Source organism: Oncorhynchus mykiss, chromosome 20 (assembly GCF_057628025.1).
Source record: "Oncorhynchus mykiss isolate SJ-2025 chromosome 20, ASM5762802v1, whole genome shotgun sequence".
NCBI lineage: Eukaryota > Metazoa > Chordata > Actinopteri > Salmoniformes > Salmonidae > Oncorhynchus > Oncorhynchus mykiss.
In genome coordinates this window covers 2,053,865-2,067,479 of record NC_143041.1, presented here as the reverse complement: position 1 = coordinate 2,067,479, position 13,615 = coordinate 2,053,865, and the positions used below count along the sequence as shown (strand labels likewise).

The 13,615-nt window shown below is 41.9% G+C and overlaps 1 protein-coding gene and 1 pseudogene across 1 annotated transcript in view; both read right to left on the bottom strand.

The window, feature by feature from the left end:
- The window catches only part of LOC110498790 (leucine zipper putative tumor suppressor 2 homolog), a 41,870-nt gene that overhangs the window by 15,500 nt on the left and 12,755 nt on the right, over nt 1-13,615 (bottom strand). The window contains exon 2 of the mRNA XM_021575413.3: nt 6,468-6,588. The gene's annotated coding sequence lies outside the window, so the exon portion shown is untranslated. The remainder of the gene's footprint in view (nt 1-6,467; nt 6,589-13,615) is intronic.
- LOC110498715 (twinkle mtDNA helicase-like) overlaps nt 6,547-13,615 on the bottom strand; it is a 53,450-nt pseudogene continuing 46,381 nt past the window's right edge.

The window sequence follows — 13,615 nt, the reverse complement described above, 5'->3', positions numbered from 1 at the left end:
AGTATCTGTGTGTGCCCGTGCATGCATGTGTAAAAGATATATGGTCTGTTCACCTCAAAAGATAAATATCTGTCTAGTGCTAAGGGGGAGGGGAACATGCCACAACCAAGCAACAGGACCCTATACAGTTCATAGCAGGGTCCCACTTCAGATCAGTCGCTGAGTGTGTTACAGTCGCCTAATGAAACCGACAGACAGTGAAGTCCAAACACCCTCTGACACCCAGACAGTCCCGGTTTCCAGCCTGCTTGTTTCCAGAGGAGTTATACTATACTCCAAACAGACATGCCACCCAGCCTCAGCACTGTCCTGCAAATCCTCCATCTGGCCACAATCAAAAAAAAAAAAACGGTGTTTCAATCAGTTTTAAGCCGTGTGACAGAGTAGACTAAAGTAGGGTAGTTACTAGAGAAGTAGGCTAGAGCACACACAATTTCTAAGGGCCTACAAGTGGGCCACACTGCCCAGTGTTCTGCTTGTGTCCTTCATACAGCAAGGGTTTGAAAAGGTAGACCTCGCCACTCACCTTGAGGGACACCAAAGTGAGGGTGAGATAGGGGTGTGCAGCAAGGTGACCACTGGTGTAGCCAGTGCCTTAATGCAAACAGGATGCATGTTTTGGAATATTTGTATTCTGTACAGGCTTCCTTTTTACTCTACCATTTAGGTTAGTATTGTGGAGTAACTACAATGTTGTTGATCCATCCTCAGTTCTCATATCACAACCATTAAACTCTGTTTTAAAGTCACCATTGGCCTCATTGTGAAATCCCTGAGCGGTTTCCTTCCTCTCCAGCAACTGAGTTAGGAAGGATGCCTGTATCTTTGTAGTGACTGCTTGTATTGATACACCATCCAGTGTGTAATTAATAACTTCACCATGATCAAAGGGATATTCAAATGTCTTCTTAGGCTTGCCATAACATAGGGAGGGGGTGAATACTTATTGACTCAAGACATTTCAGCTTTTCCTTTTGAATGAATTTATAAAGAAAATCTAAAAATATCATTCCACTTGGACATGGGGTATTGTGTGCAGGCCAGTTACAAAATCTCAATTAAATATTCAGGCTGTAACACAACAAAATGTGGAAAAATTCAAGGGGTGTTAATACTTTCTGAAGGCACTGTATAAACACGTAATTTATTATCTCTAGCAGGAAAAATAGCAACATTTTCTCTTAGCCTCATGGCTCGGATTTTGCTGGGTGGGTCACAAAACTGCTCTACGCCACTGAACATGACCCCGGTGATTGGTCCAATCCGGTACTATAAAAGAGCTCTAAAGTTGTCTGCAGGAGAGTGGACAACGAGAACCCCCCCCCCCCCCCCTAGCCCCCCACGAGTGTCCAGACTGGGTGACAATCAATCATGAGCCCAGTCGCCCACCCATCCAAGGCCACCAGCAGACAGAGAAAGTGCCTATAGCAGCAAATCATCCCAGATTCCACTGCTGCCACTATTAACACAGCAGCCTCTTTATGGGCCAGTGGGGAGGAGGGAGTGGCGGACAACCTAACATGACTCAGCAGTGACCCTTCAAAGGGCTGATTTAGAGGTTTTACAGAGGTGAAAGCAATATGGTGGATGGCTACCAGGTAATTATTTTCACCAGTTAATTTTTTCCCCCTTTGGATGAAGGAAAGTAAATCAGAGAGGATGCCACTTCACTCTATTGAGAAACACCCCAGGATATAGCCTAGCTAAGGAGGCATGGAGAGATCCAACAGGTTAAACAAACACTTCCAGCATGACTTCCTTCACAGTTCAAATCCCCCAGTCTGTACTTGGGACATTATGGTATTACCTAGGACAAACCAAAACATTTAGTCATCCCCAAATCCCTTGCTGATCTATATTTAAAGTTGATGCTGGTAGTGCTCATCCATCAATGAGAGACCTGCCATCTCAGTGTACCCATCTGGCTGTTCCCCCATTATATTTTCATAAAAAAGGCTCATGTCTGTGGTGAACAGAAAGCTAGGCCATCCATCAGTGTATGGTCTGCTTTCGCTTCACGACATCACTCCCTGCGCGAGCTGGAGCTAAAACTGCCTAACAAAACCCTCTCCCAAAAATCCCTCTCTATGGCACCAATTACTTAGCTTCACAATTAAAACTAGTGAATGTTAACGTAGCATGATTCAGTTGTGATTCCAAGGCTAGTACCATCAAAATACAATGATCCCAAATGCTTCAACAAATAAATCCACCCAGATGTTTACCGCTTGGCACTTCCATTATTTGAAGTTGACAAGAAAAAGACATTGGCATTAACTGGAGTTGCCTTAGTGGATATGAAAAAAAAAATTGTAAATCGCTATTCCTAGTAAGAGCTCTAATAGCACAGGGGCCCCTCAGAGGTGTGTCCTCTGCCCTCTGCTGTACTCCCTGTTCACCCACAACTGCATGGCTTCGCACAAGACCAACTCCATCAGCTGACGACACCACGGTTGTAGGCCTGATAAACAACATCGACAAGTCAGCCTGTAGGGAGGAAGGAGGTAAGTGAACTGGCAATGTTGTGCCAGGACAACAACCTCAGCAAAACAAAAGGAGTTGATTTTTGAGGAAGCAGAAGAGGGAACAGGCCCCGATCTACATCAACGGGACTGCAGTAGAAAGTCCGCAGTTTTAAGTTCCTCTGTGTCCACATCACTGAGGACTTTTCATGGACTAACGACACCACCACTTTTGTCAATAGGGCGCAAATGCGTCTCTACTTCCTAAGGCGGATGAAGAAATTCGGCATTCCACCCCAGGTTCTCTCCAAATACTACCGCTGCACCATTGAGAGCATCCTGTCCGGTTGCATCCCAGCCTGGGATGGTAATTTCTATGTTCGGGAATTGCTACATCCGGCCCAGTACATCACTGGGGCGTGTTCCCACTCTCCAGGACATCTGAAACAGCGACTGAGGAAGTCCCACAAAATCAAGGACCCCACACAACCACGAGCTGTTCTCTCACTTAGGTCTGATAGATACCAACAGGCTCCGAGACAGCTTGTAGAAACTATCAGACTGCTGAAAACTTGAACTGGACTGATCACCTGCAATTACACTCTGGACCTTAGCACACATCCACACACCACAATTGCTCCTACCAGCCTCTTATTTACTATTACTAATAATGTACAATTTAAACAATCCTTCCCTTTCTCTGATAAATGTGTAAATATTGTACTATAAATTGTGCCTTTCTGTATTATACTTACGCTAAAATGTTTATTCTATTCTATGGAGCCATTTACTTTATGTTAATATTCTTATCTTGTATTATTTCTTATTGTATTGTTGAGAAGGAACCTACAAATAAGCATTTCGATAACTACTAAAATAAATAAAATATTTTCTATTTCTTTCAAAAAATTTAAAAAAATAATAATAATTAAATTAACCATATTATGTAACAGAAACATTGTTTAAATGCAAAAACCATATCTGAGACTTGGAGCATACAAAAAAAATCATTGTACAATTAAATCTAAATGGTTTTCAAATTTAATTTGATACATATCAGGGTTAATTCAATCTATGACCATAATATTGGGTCATATGACATTCATTAGACCTAAATCAAAATCAAATCAAATTGTATGTGTCGCATGCGCCGAAAACAACAGGTGTAGAACTAACCAATAATTATTTTAAAAGTAAGAAAATATTTGCAAAAAAAAAAAAAAACGATAAAAAAATTAAATACAGAAAAAAAGGAAACACAATAACAATATATAGTGTACTGGTACCAAGTCAATGAGCGGTGGTACATGTTAGTTCAAGTAATTGAGGCAATATGTACATGTAGGTAGGGGTAAAGTGACAATGCATAGATAAAACAGTAAGTAACAGCAGCTTAAAAAAAGAGGGTCAATACAAATTGTCCGGGTAGCCATTTGATTAACTGTTTAGCAGTCTAATGGCTTGTGGGTAGAAACTGTTAATGAGCATTTTGGACCTAGACTTAGCGCTCCGGTACCGCTTGCTGTGTGGTAGCAGAGATAGCACTCTATGACTAGGGTGGGGCCTTCCTCGGGGCTTTCCTCTGACACCGCCTGGTATAGAGGTCCTGGATAGCAGGAAGCTTGGCCCCAGTGATGTACTGTGCCATACGCACTACCCTCTGGAAGCTCTCGACCTGCTCCACTACAGCCCTGTTGATGTGAATGGGGGCGTGTTCGGCCCCCCTTTTCCTGTAGTCCACGATCAGCTCTTTTGTCTTGCTCAAGTTGAGGGAGAGATTGTTGCCCTGGCACCAACTCTGCCAGGTCTCTGACCTCCTCTCTGTAGGCGGTCTCATCATTGTCAGTGATCAGGCCTACCACCGTTGTGTCGTCAGCAAACTTGATGGTGTTTGAGTCGTGCGTTGCCACGCAGTTGTGGGTAAACAAGGAGTACAGGAGGGGACTGAGCATGCACCACTGAGGGGCCCCTGTGATGAGGATCAGCATGGCAGATGTGTTATTGCCTACCCTTAACCACCTGGCGGCAGCCCATCAGGAAGTCCAGGATCCAGTTGCAGAGGGAGGTGTTTAGTCCCAGTGTCCTTAGCTTAGTGATGATCTTTGAGGGCACTATGGTGTTGAAAGCTGAGCTGTAGTCAATGAAGAGCATTCTCACGTAGCTGTTCCTTTTGTCCAGGTGGGAAAGGGCAGTGTGAAGTGCAATGGAGTTTGAGTCATCTGTGGATCTATTGGGCAGTATGCGAATTGTAGTGGGTCTAGGGTTTCTGGGATGATGCTGTGAGCCATGACCAGACTTTCAAAGCACTTCATGGCTACAGACGTGAGTGCTACGGGGTGGTAGTAATTTACACAGGTTACCTTGGCGTTCTTGGGTAATGATTCTATGATTCATTACAGCTAAATAATGTAATATATTGAATTAATCATTTAGTTCCAAAATAACAAAAAGGCACTTTAAAGTTAATTTCCTAAGCTTGTATACTGCAATAGTCTACACAACATAGAAATCCAATAAATTTTACACAGTATACTACTTTTCCTAGAGTACATTTCAACTCCCAGGGCTGCGTTTGTCAAATTAACATCAGCAGGTTAGGAAAATGAACATAGCAGGTTAGGAGAATTAGGTTAAGGTTAGGAATTGTAACTAAAATACAAAGAAATTCTACTTTTGACGTTAATTTGACAGAAGCTGGATCCCTTCTAGCCATGACCCAGGGCTGCTGGCTGGCTAGTGGTGACTGCTAGCAAACTGCTAGTGAAGTAGTTTAAATATATTGCGGTCACAGATTAATTACTTTTGGGTTGTAATCATACTATAATGCTCATGTCATTGTCACTATAAAAAGGAATTTGAATTTAGTTGGTAGTAGAATAACGTTGCAATGCAAAAAGTCATGTGTAAAAAAAAAATGTTTCTCAACTAAACCTCTTGCACTGCACTGCTATATAACACATTTAGCATAGTTGTTTTGGTAAGCAAAATATTACCATAGTTTGCTTCTGGCGGCAGTTTTGTCAACCAGCTGCGGACGTGGTATATTATGTTTCGCTGGAAAAATGCTGTCAGTATTTTCGCTCTCCTCTCGCTTGCCCAAAATGGCTTGAGCAGCCTGGCTAGCTTACTACTGCTCCCTTAAGAAGATAAAGACAAATTACTCGACAAGACTCGAACCTCTCAATCCACATATGACATGAGACACATTTGACAGAAGTACCGAAAGTAACAGAAATTCTAGTACCGAACAGTTTCTTGTACTAGTTTCGGTATACAGTGCAACTCTGTAGAGTATTCACTTGGAAGACACCTTACTTTCTCGTACTCTGGATTACAGTATGGTGTGCCAAAGAGATTAGGGGTAACGCCTCCATTTTAAGAGGTACAGCACTTAGTGTGGTCAAGTGGGGACACCATTCAGCCTCAACCATGACCTGCAAATCCTCCATCTGACCTCAATCAATGAAAACGTTTTGTTTTAATCAGTTGTATGCTCCGACAGTGTAGACTAAGGTGGGGTAGCTAGAAAAGTAGGCTAGTGTGGTTAAGTGATTTAAATGGTTACTTCGCACGCACGGCTGGAATTAGGAGAACAACAACCACACGTAGAGGACAAAACGGCTTGACTACACACTGACTTGGTAGCACTTTACTGAAAGCCCACCGGGCATAATGCATTCTACAACACATAGTATAGCAACACCCTTATAATGTCTTAGTGTGGTTCGCGTAGAGCCGCAATAGCCCAAGCGCTGCAGTGACTTCTAGAAGACTGAGAGCTTAAAACAGAGCAGAAAGACAAAAGCAGCTGTGAGCTCTAAAGTAACACTCTGACAGAGAATAAATATCGGTAGTCATTTGAGAATGTTTCCACAGAGTGTAACTTCAAGGTACAGGACAAAATAAAAAAGGTATGTGAAAGACAGAAAGCCATCTCTTTCTAGGAGAACCAACTGAGCGAAGCACATAAAATCAGAAGCACATTGGGTTCTCCAGCTCGCTCACCTCTCAATGGCACCCTGTATTCAGCTTCTGGAGGCCTGAGAGAAGTAAGCGGAACCGGTCGGCCGTGCATCCCATGGACTCACTGCCGCTGCTGGGGCTCTACTCCCTCTCTGCTTATGGACTACAGAAACAAACAGAAAGAAAAATGAAATTAGCACCAGTCACTCATTCACGATTTGACAAGCACTTGATAATGCCTTGAATTTCATAGTGGAAAATACATCATTCACATGTTAATATAATATAATAGGCTAATATCATCACCCATCAGATGATTATTGATTTAATCTAGTCTTTGCTAAATAATGTAATTGTGTGACATTTGTTTTGATTTGGACCATTATCATGCGAATGTCTCGAAACAGTGGAAAAAAATATGCACTTAAATAGTGAATGGAGGACGCTATTCCCGTGGTTCATTTTCATACCAACCTGTTATAAAGAGAAGCAATGTGCTTAATATTAGGAAGGGTGAGAGATAAATATAGTAGGCCTAGCCTATAGAAAGCGGAGGGGATCTTCCTATTTTTAATAGGCCCTCCCTGTTTTCTCATGCAATTGCCCATAGAAATGTTCTGCAGGGTTCTTATGAAGAGTTTGATTAGATTTTTGATTTCTGACATTTGCATTGATGTCAGAGTGATTAGAGGGACAATAGAGTGCTGAGTACCAGGCAGTTAGCAAGTTTGGTAGGTTACTAATGACCTAATTACTGTAACTAAATGGTCAGGTGGAATTTGACTGCCATAATGACTCGTGACCGCCGATGTGGCGGTAATATGGTCACAGTAGCAGTCCTAAGCACAACCCATAAACACAGGACCTTAGCTAAAACTACTACAGTACCAACACTGAGCCGGAAAACCTGAAGGGTCATGAGTGTAGTAATGAGTGTGTAGAAACACTACTCTTGTTTTGTAAGGAGGAAGTAACCTTTCCAAGGAAAATCTGAGTCATCATGTCAATGATGGTGGAACGCAGAGTAGAATTCCATGCAAACATAAGAGAACACTTAACGAACTGTGAATTTCCCTCATTTACGACAGCGCTGAGTGAATACTTCACCTCTCCACTATGTTCATTAGTCCTCTCTAAAGCGCCTCTGTCCCCTCTTTTGTCTTCCTCTGAGAGCCAGAGTATGGGTGAAACTCAAGACTCAAGTCCGGCATACAGAGCTTCCAAGGGGAAATAAAGCCCTCTGGTAGCCATGGCAGCCTGGTTGTGAAGCGGATCAGACTACCAGCAGATCACAGGAATTCATCCTAGCAGGCTCTTGGACTGGGCCGCTGTTCTAATACTCTGATAGTACATCCTTCCTTCCTCCATTTCTTTAAGGGGCAACACAGGACAAACTTGCAGTGCAAACTTATGCTGGAGAAAGCATTCATATATGAAAGTAGCCATGGCAACCACAGCACTCTGGCTGACTGTCTGTGCTAACCAGGGCTGGGCATAATGTTGAGGAATGTTCAGATATCAACATGCCTCTCTGGCATGTCAGCACCATTCATGGAATTTCTGTGACGTTCAATACCTTGCACTCTCCTCAATGTGACCCAGGCCAGGATCAATTCCCCTGACCCCATTCTCCACACTGAGTCACTCCCTCCTTTATTTTTCAATGTATATATGCTAATTGAATCACACAAACACACACATTTGTAGGACTGAACCACTGTAATTCATTGCCTCCAGTGCCAGAAGTGGGTAGAAGATCTGTGGAAGATCTGTACTTAAAGTTAAAGTACTGTTACTTAGATTGTAATTTACTCAAGTAAAAGTAAATGTAGCCCTCTTAAGAAACTACTTAAATATCCGGTCAGAAAACGACTTAAGTTACAAATGTAGTTTAGTAAAAAAAAAAAAGAAGAAAAAAAAAAAAGTACACCTTATGGTAAATTGTGACAGCAAACAAAAAATAACAACTTAGTGCATTTATTATTTAAGCCTGTCAGCATCATCTTGCAGATGTCCCCCAGGACGGGTAGGCTGTACAGTCTTATTCAAAGTTGACTTAATATCTAGCAATGTGCGTGCGCACTTTCATTAAAAAAAAAGGTAAACGGTAGGCTTGGGCAGTATACCGGGTTATTTGGAAATAGTCACAGGATAGTTTTTCAGTACTGTCAAAAACTATTTCTAAACTTGAATATTTGTAGCTACTTTTGTATTTAAAAAAAAAACAGCATTTTTATCCAGTGAGTGCATACATGTTTCATACTAAATACCTGCAGTCAATATGTGCAATGCGTTAGGAGATAAAGAAGATTGCGTTCTTCATTTCAACTGTCACAACTTTTCATTTTGAAGCTTACCGGTAGTCCCAGTCATGTGGTGTTTGTTTACAAGCAACCAATGAAGAGAGACCAGAGCCTTGTGAGTCACTCACTGCTGTGCAGCCAGGTGATCTAGTTACAGTATGGAATTCATAACTAAATATTTTCCAGCTAGATATCCTATAACTATTAAGTTAACTGTCTAAAATGTGTTAAATGCTCTTGTCACGTTCTGACCCTAGTTCCTTTATTTTGTCTTTGTGTTAGTATGGTCAGGGCGTGAGTTGGGGTGGGCAGTCTGTTCATTTTTCTAGATTGTGTTTATGTGATTGGCCTGGTATGGTTCTCAATCAGAGGTAGGTGTCGTTCGTTGTCTCTGATTGAGAATCATACTTTCCCACCTGTGTTTTGTGGGTGAATATTTTCCGTTTCAGTGTTTGCACCACTGTTTCGGTTTTCATTTTGATTATCTTGTTCTTTTTGTATTTTGTATTCATTCTCATTAAAATATATTATGGATACGTACCACGCATTGGTCCGATCTCTCCTTCCTCCTCGGAAGAGGAAATCCATTGCAGTTGTGCATTTTGTTTTCTAATTTAGTAGCTAAAATAAAGCTTTGTTTGGTAACAGCAGAGAATCCCCTCCTGGATCAAGAGCCTTGCTGTCTAATATTTGTTTTGTGCTTGAAGCAAAAAAATGTCGAGATTTTACATGTACTTGTTAGCATTGCTAACCTTCGGATTACAGAGGCTGTGTGGTTAGAAAATAGCGCCCCCTGGGTTCAGTACCGGTATTACCGAATATCCCAATATGGCACAGAGTTGCTATGAAGGTATTGCATGGCATTCTGTATACCGCCCATGCCTAGTAAAACGGTCTGAGATGTTGGCATAATTTCTCAATTTCAATAGCATTAATAAAAATGTATTTTACAATATAGTTTCAAGAACATGTGATGGTGAATGCGTACTAGAAATATTTACACCAAGTGTGATGTCAAACAATAAATACTGAAATTTCACTATGAATCATGTTACTAGTATGCAAATCAGACAGATTTCAGCATAAAAGTAAATAAAAAGAAAAATACACCAACAAACTATAGTAGCTACAGTGCCTAAAAAAGTTTGAAATATCCAATAAATGTTGTTCCACTTCATGATTGTGTCCCACTTGTTGTTGATTCTTCACAAAAAAATACAGTTTTATATCTTTATGTTTGAAGCCTGAAATGTGGCAAAAGGTCGCAAAGTTCAAGGGGGCAGAATACTTTCGCAAGGCACTGTATATGTTACAAAAAGCTTACTGAGATGTTTCACTGCATGACGGATGTGCCTATAGGCCTTGTGATTAAAACAGAATGACATTTAGACATACACTAAACACACAATGACAGAGAACAATGAATAGGAAGGATTCTACACTGGGCTGACTGGTTGATCTAGCTAACATTAGTCAGCTAGCTGCATGGTTGGCACTAGATTAGCCAGCTTATGATATCACTAACTAGCTATTTACAGTGCAGTTGGAATGTATTTAGACCTCTTGACTTCTTATGTTTTTAAAACACAAGTCTCTGCCTGGCCGGTTCCCCTCTCTCCACTGGGATTCTCTGACTCTAACCCTATTACAGGGGCTGAGTCACTGGCTTACTGGGGCTCTCTCATACCGTCCCTGGAGGGGGTGCGTCACCTGAGTGGGTTGATTCACTGATGTGGTCGTCCTGTCTGGGTTGGCGCCCCCCCTTGGGTTGTGCCGTGGCGGAGATCTTTGTGGGCTATACTCAGCCTTGTCTCAGGATGGTAAGTTGTTGGTTGAAGATATCCCTCTAGTGGTGTGGGGGCTGTGCTTTGGCAAAGTGGGTGGGGTTATATCCTTCCTGTTTGGCCCTGTCCGGGGGTGTCCTCGGATGGGGCCACAGTGTCTCCTGACCCCTCCTGTCTCAGCCTCCAGTATTTATGCTGCAGTAGTTTGTGTCGGAGGGCTAGGGTCAGTTTGTTATATCTGGAGTACTTCTCCTGTCCTATTCGGTGTCCTGTGTGAATTTAAGTGTGTTCTCTCTAATTCTCTCTTTCCCTCTCTCGGAGTACCTGAGCCCTAGGACCATGCCTCAGGACAACCTGACAGGATGACTCCTTGCTGTCCCCAGTCCACCTGGCCGTGCTGCTGCTCCAGTTTCAACTGTTCTGCCTTATTATTATTTGACCATGCTGGTCATTTATAAACATTTGAACATCTTGGCCATGTTCTGTTATAATCTCCACCCGGCACAGCCAGAAGAGGACTGGCCACCCCACATAGCCTGGTTCCTCTCTAGGTTTTGGCCTTTCTAGGGAGTTTTTCCTAGCCACCGTGCTTCTACACCTGCATTGCTTGCTGTTTGGGATTTTAGGCTGGGTTTCTGTACAGCACTTTGAGATATCAGCTGATGTACGAAGGGCTATATAAATAAATTTGATTTGATTTGACCCCATAATGACAGATTTTTTTTTGAAATAGTACATTTACTCATTTATTCCTACCCTTTATTCAGTACTTTGTTGAAGCACCTTTGGCAGCGATTACAGCCTCGATTCTTCTTTGGAATGACGCTACAAGCTTGGCACACCTGTATTTGTGGAGTTTCTCCCATTTTTCTCTGCAGATCCTCTCAAGCTCTGTCAGGTTGGATGGGGAGCGTCACTGCACAGCTATTTTCAGGTCTCTCCAGAGATGTTCGATTTGGGTTCAAGTCCGGGCTCTGGCTGGGCCACTCAAGGACATTCAGAGATTTGTCCCAAAGCCACTCCTGCGTTGTCTTTGCCCTGTTGGAAGGTGAACCTTCGCCCCAGGCCAGCTTGACCTCTGGGTTTAGGGAAGACCCAGATGCAGACCGTGTCGAAGTAACAACATTTATTACTAGAACAGGGGGCAGGCAAAACGACAGGTCAAGGGCAGGCAGAGGTCAATAATCCAGTGTGATGTGACAAGGTACAAAACAGCAGGCAGGCTCAGGTTCAGGGCAGGCACAATGGTCAAAACCGTGAAAACAGGAAATAGAAACAGACAGTCACAAGGGGGAAAACGCTGGTAGGCTTGATGAACAAAACGAACTGGCAACAGACAAACAGAGAACACAGGTATAATACACTGGGAATAATGGGGAAGATGGGCGACTCCTGGAGTGGGGCGGAGACATTGCACAAAGACAGGTGAAACAGATCAGGGTGTAACAGGTCAAGAGGTTATGAAACGTTCTTACAGACGTAAAGTGGAACCTATAGTATCGATTCATGTAAAAAAAGAAATCACAACATTTAGAGTGACAATCTGACAGCGACGATATAATAATATAAATCCATGTAACTGAAGTGATTTGGCAAAATGTAACGGGAGTCAAAATACTTGAGTACAAGTACAGCCCACAGAGAGCAAATTGAAAAGTACTAGTTCCTCCAGAAATGTACTTAAGTACACACTACAACCCACCTCTGTCCAGTGCACTCTGGTGTCATTTTCACATAAAAACCATAGGCATCGTTAATCCCATGGGGTCAGTTAGTGCCTAACAAGGCTCGAAAACAATGGTAGTTCCTCAAATGATCTTTGTACTTAATTTCAGGGGAACATTGAAAAACGGTGGTGAATCTGAAGTTGAAATAACATAAGTAGGTAACTGGTTAAAGCCCCAATGCACTGCAGCCATTTTGATCTCAACATCAAACCATTTCTGAGTAACAATGAAGTACTAGTTTCCCATTAAAATGGCAAAAAGAAAAATGGCATTTTAGCCAGAAATCTATTTCTCAAGCAAGAATCGCAAAATGTAGATTTCTACGTACCCAAAAGTAACTGCTATTCATATGTAATTACATGATTCTGACATGTAAGAAGACATATGGGAGATTGTGAGCAAATGAGCAAATGATCAGAAGACACAAGATCAAGCACACACAAAACCGTTTTTCAAAGTCATCTTTCATTGAAAAGCTAAAAGCGAATTATTGATTCCCAGAGCTGAAAACACATCAGATGGCTTCCACAACATGTGAAAAAATATCAGAAAAAAAATGTGATTGATAGACCTAACAACTAGAAATGGGCAGATGTTTTAGTAAGTGGTGTCAGGTGAGGTCAGTGGTATATGTCTGTAAATTAGACAAGTCCAGTCATATTACATAATTACAATCACTAAATGCTATTCGTTCAATATAAAAATAAATGTTCTACCATATCAACCTCACGCAAACACTGTGGTGTTATGGGCTATCCAGGGTACATTCGTGTCCTTTCAACCTCTCCAAAGTGTCCGAATGTGGTAATTGCACTGTTTTTGCCGAAGAGTTATGGTTCACTATAAAAACTACATTTCTACAACCACCTCTCTCAAACATTGTGGTGGTGTCGTGGGACATACAGGGGATATGGATACCTGCTTCATGCCGTAAGCAGGCAACATCATATTTTTGATGCACAAAAAGAAAGTAACTAGGTGGACATTCGATGTTGCCATTACGTCATGCATCATCATCAGATAACATTGGAAATAAGCTAGATTTGTTCCTACCAATCTAGGGATTAATTTGATACCCCCCATGTAGCTATAGCTCAAACGCAGACCAAATTGAAGCTTACCTTGTAAAATGTTTGCTGTTTGGTGAAAACATTGTGTACATTTTTGTGGTGACACTAAAGCTGAAATAACATAAGTAGGTAACTGGTTAAAGGCCCAATGCACTGCAGCCATTTTGATCTCAATATCAAACCATTTTGGAGTAACAATGAAGTACCTTACTGTAGTAGTTTTCCATTAAAAATGGTAAAAAAGAAAAATAGCTTTTTAGCCAAAAACTATTTCTCAAGCAAGAATTGTGCTAGTACTATCTTGGA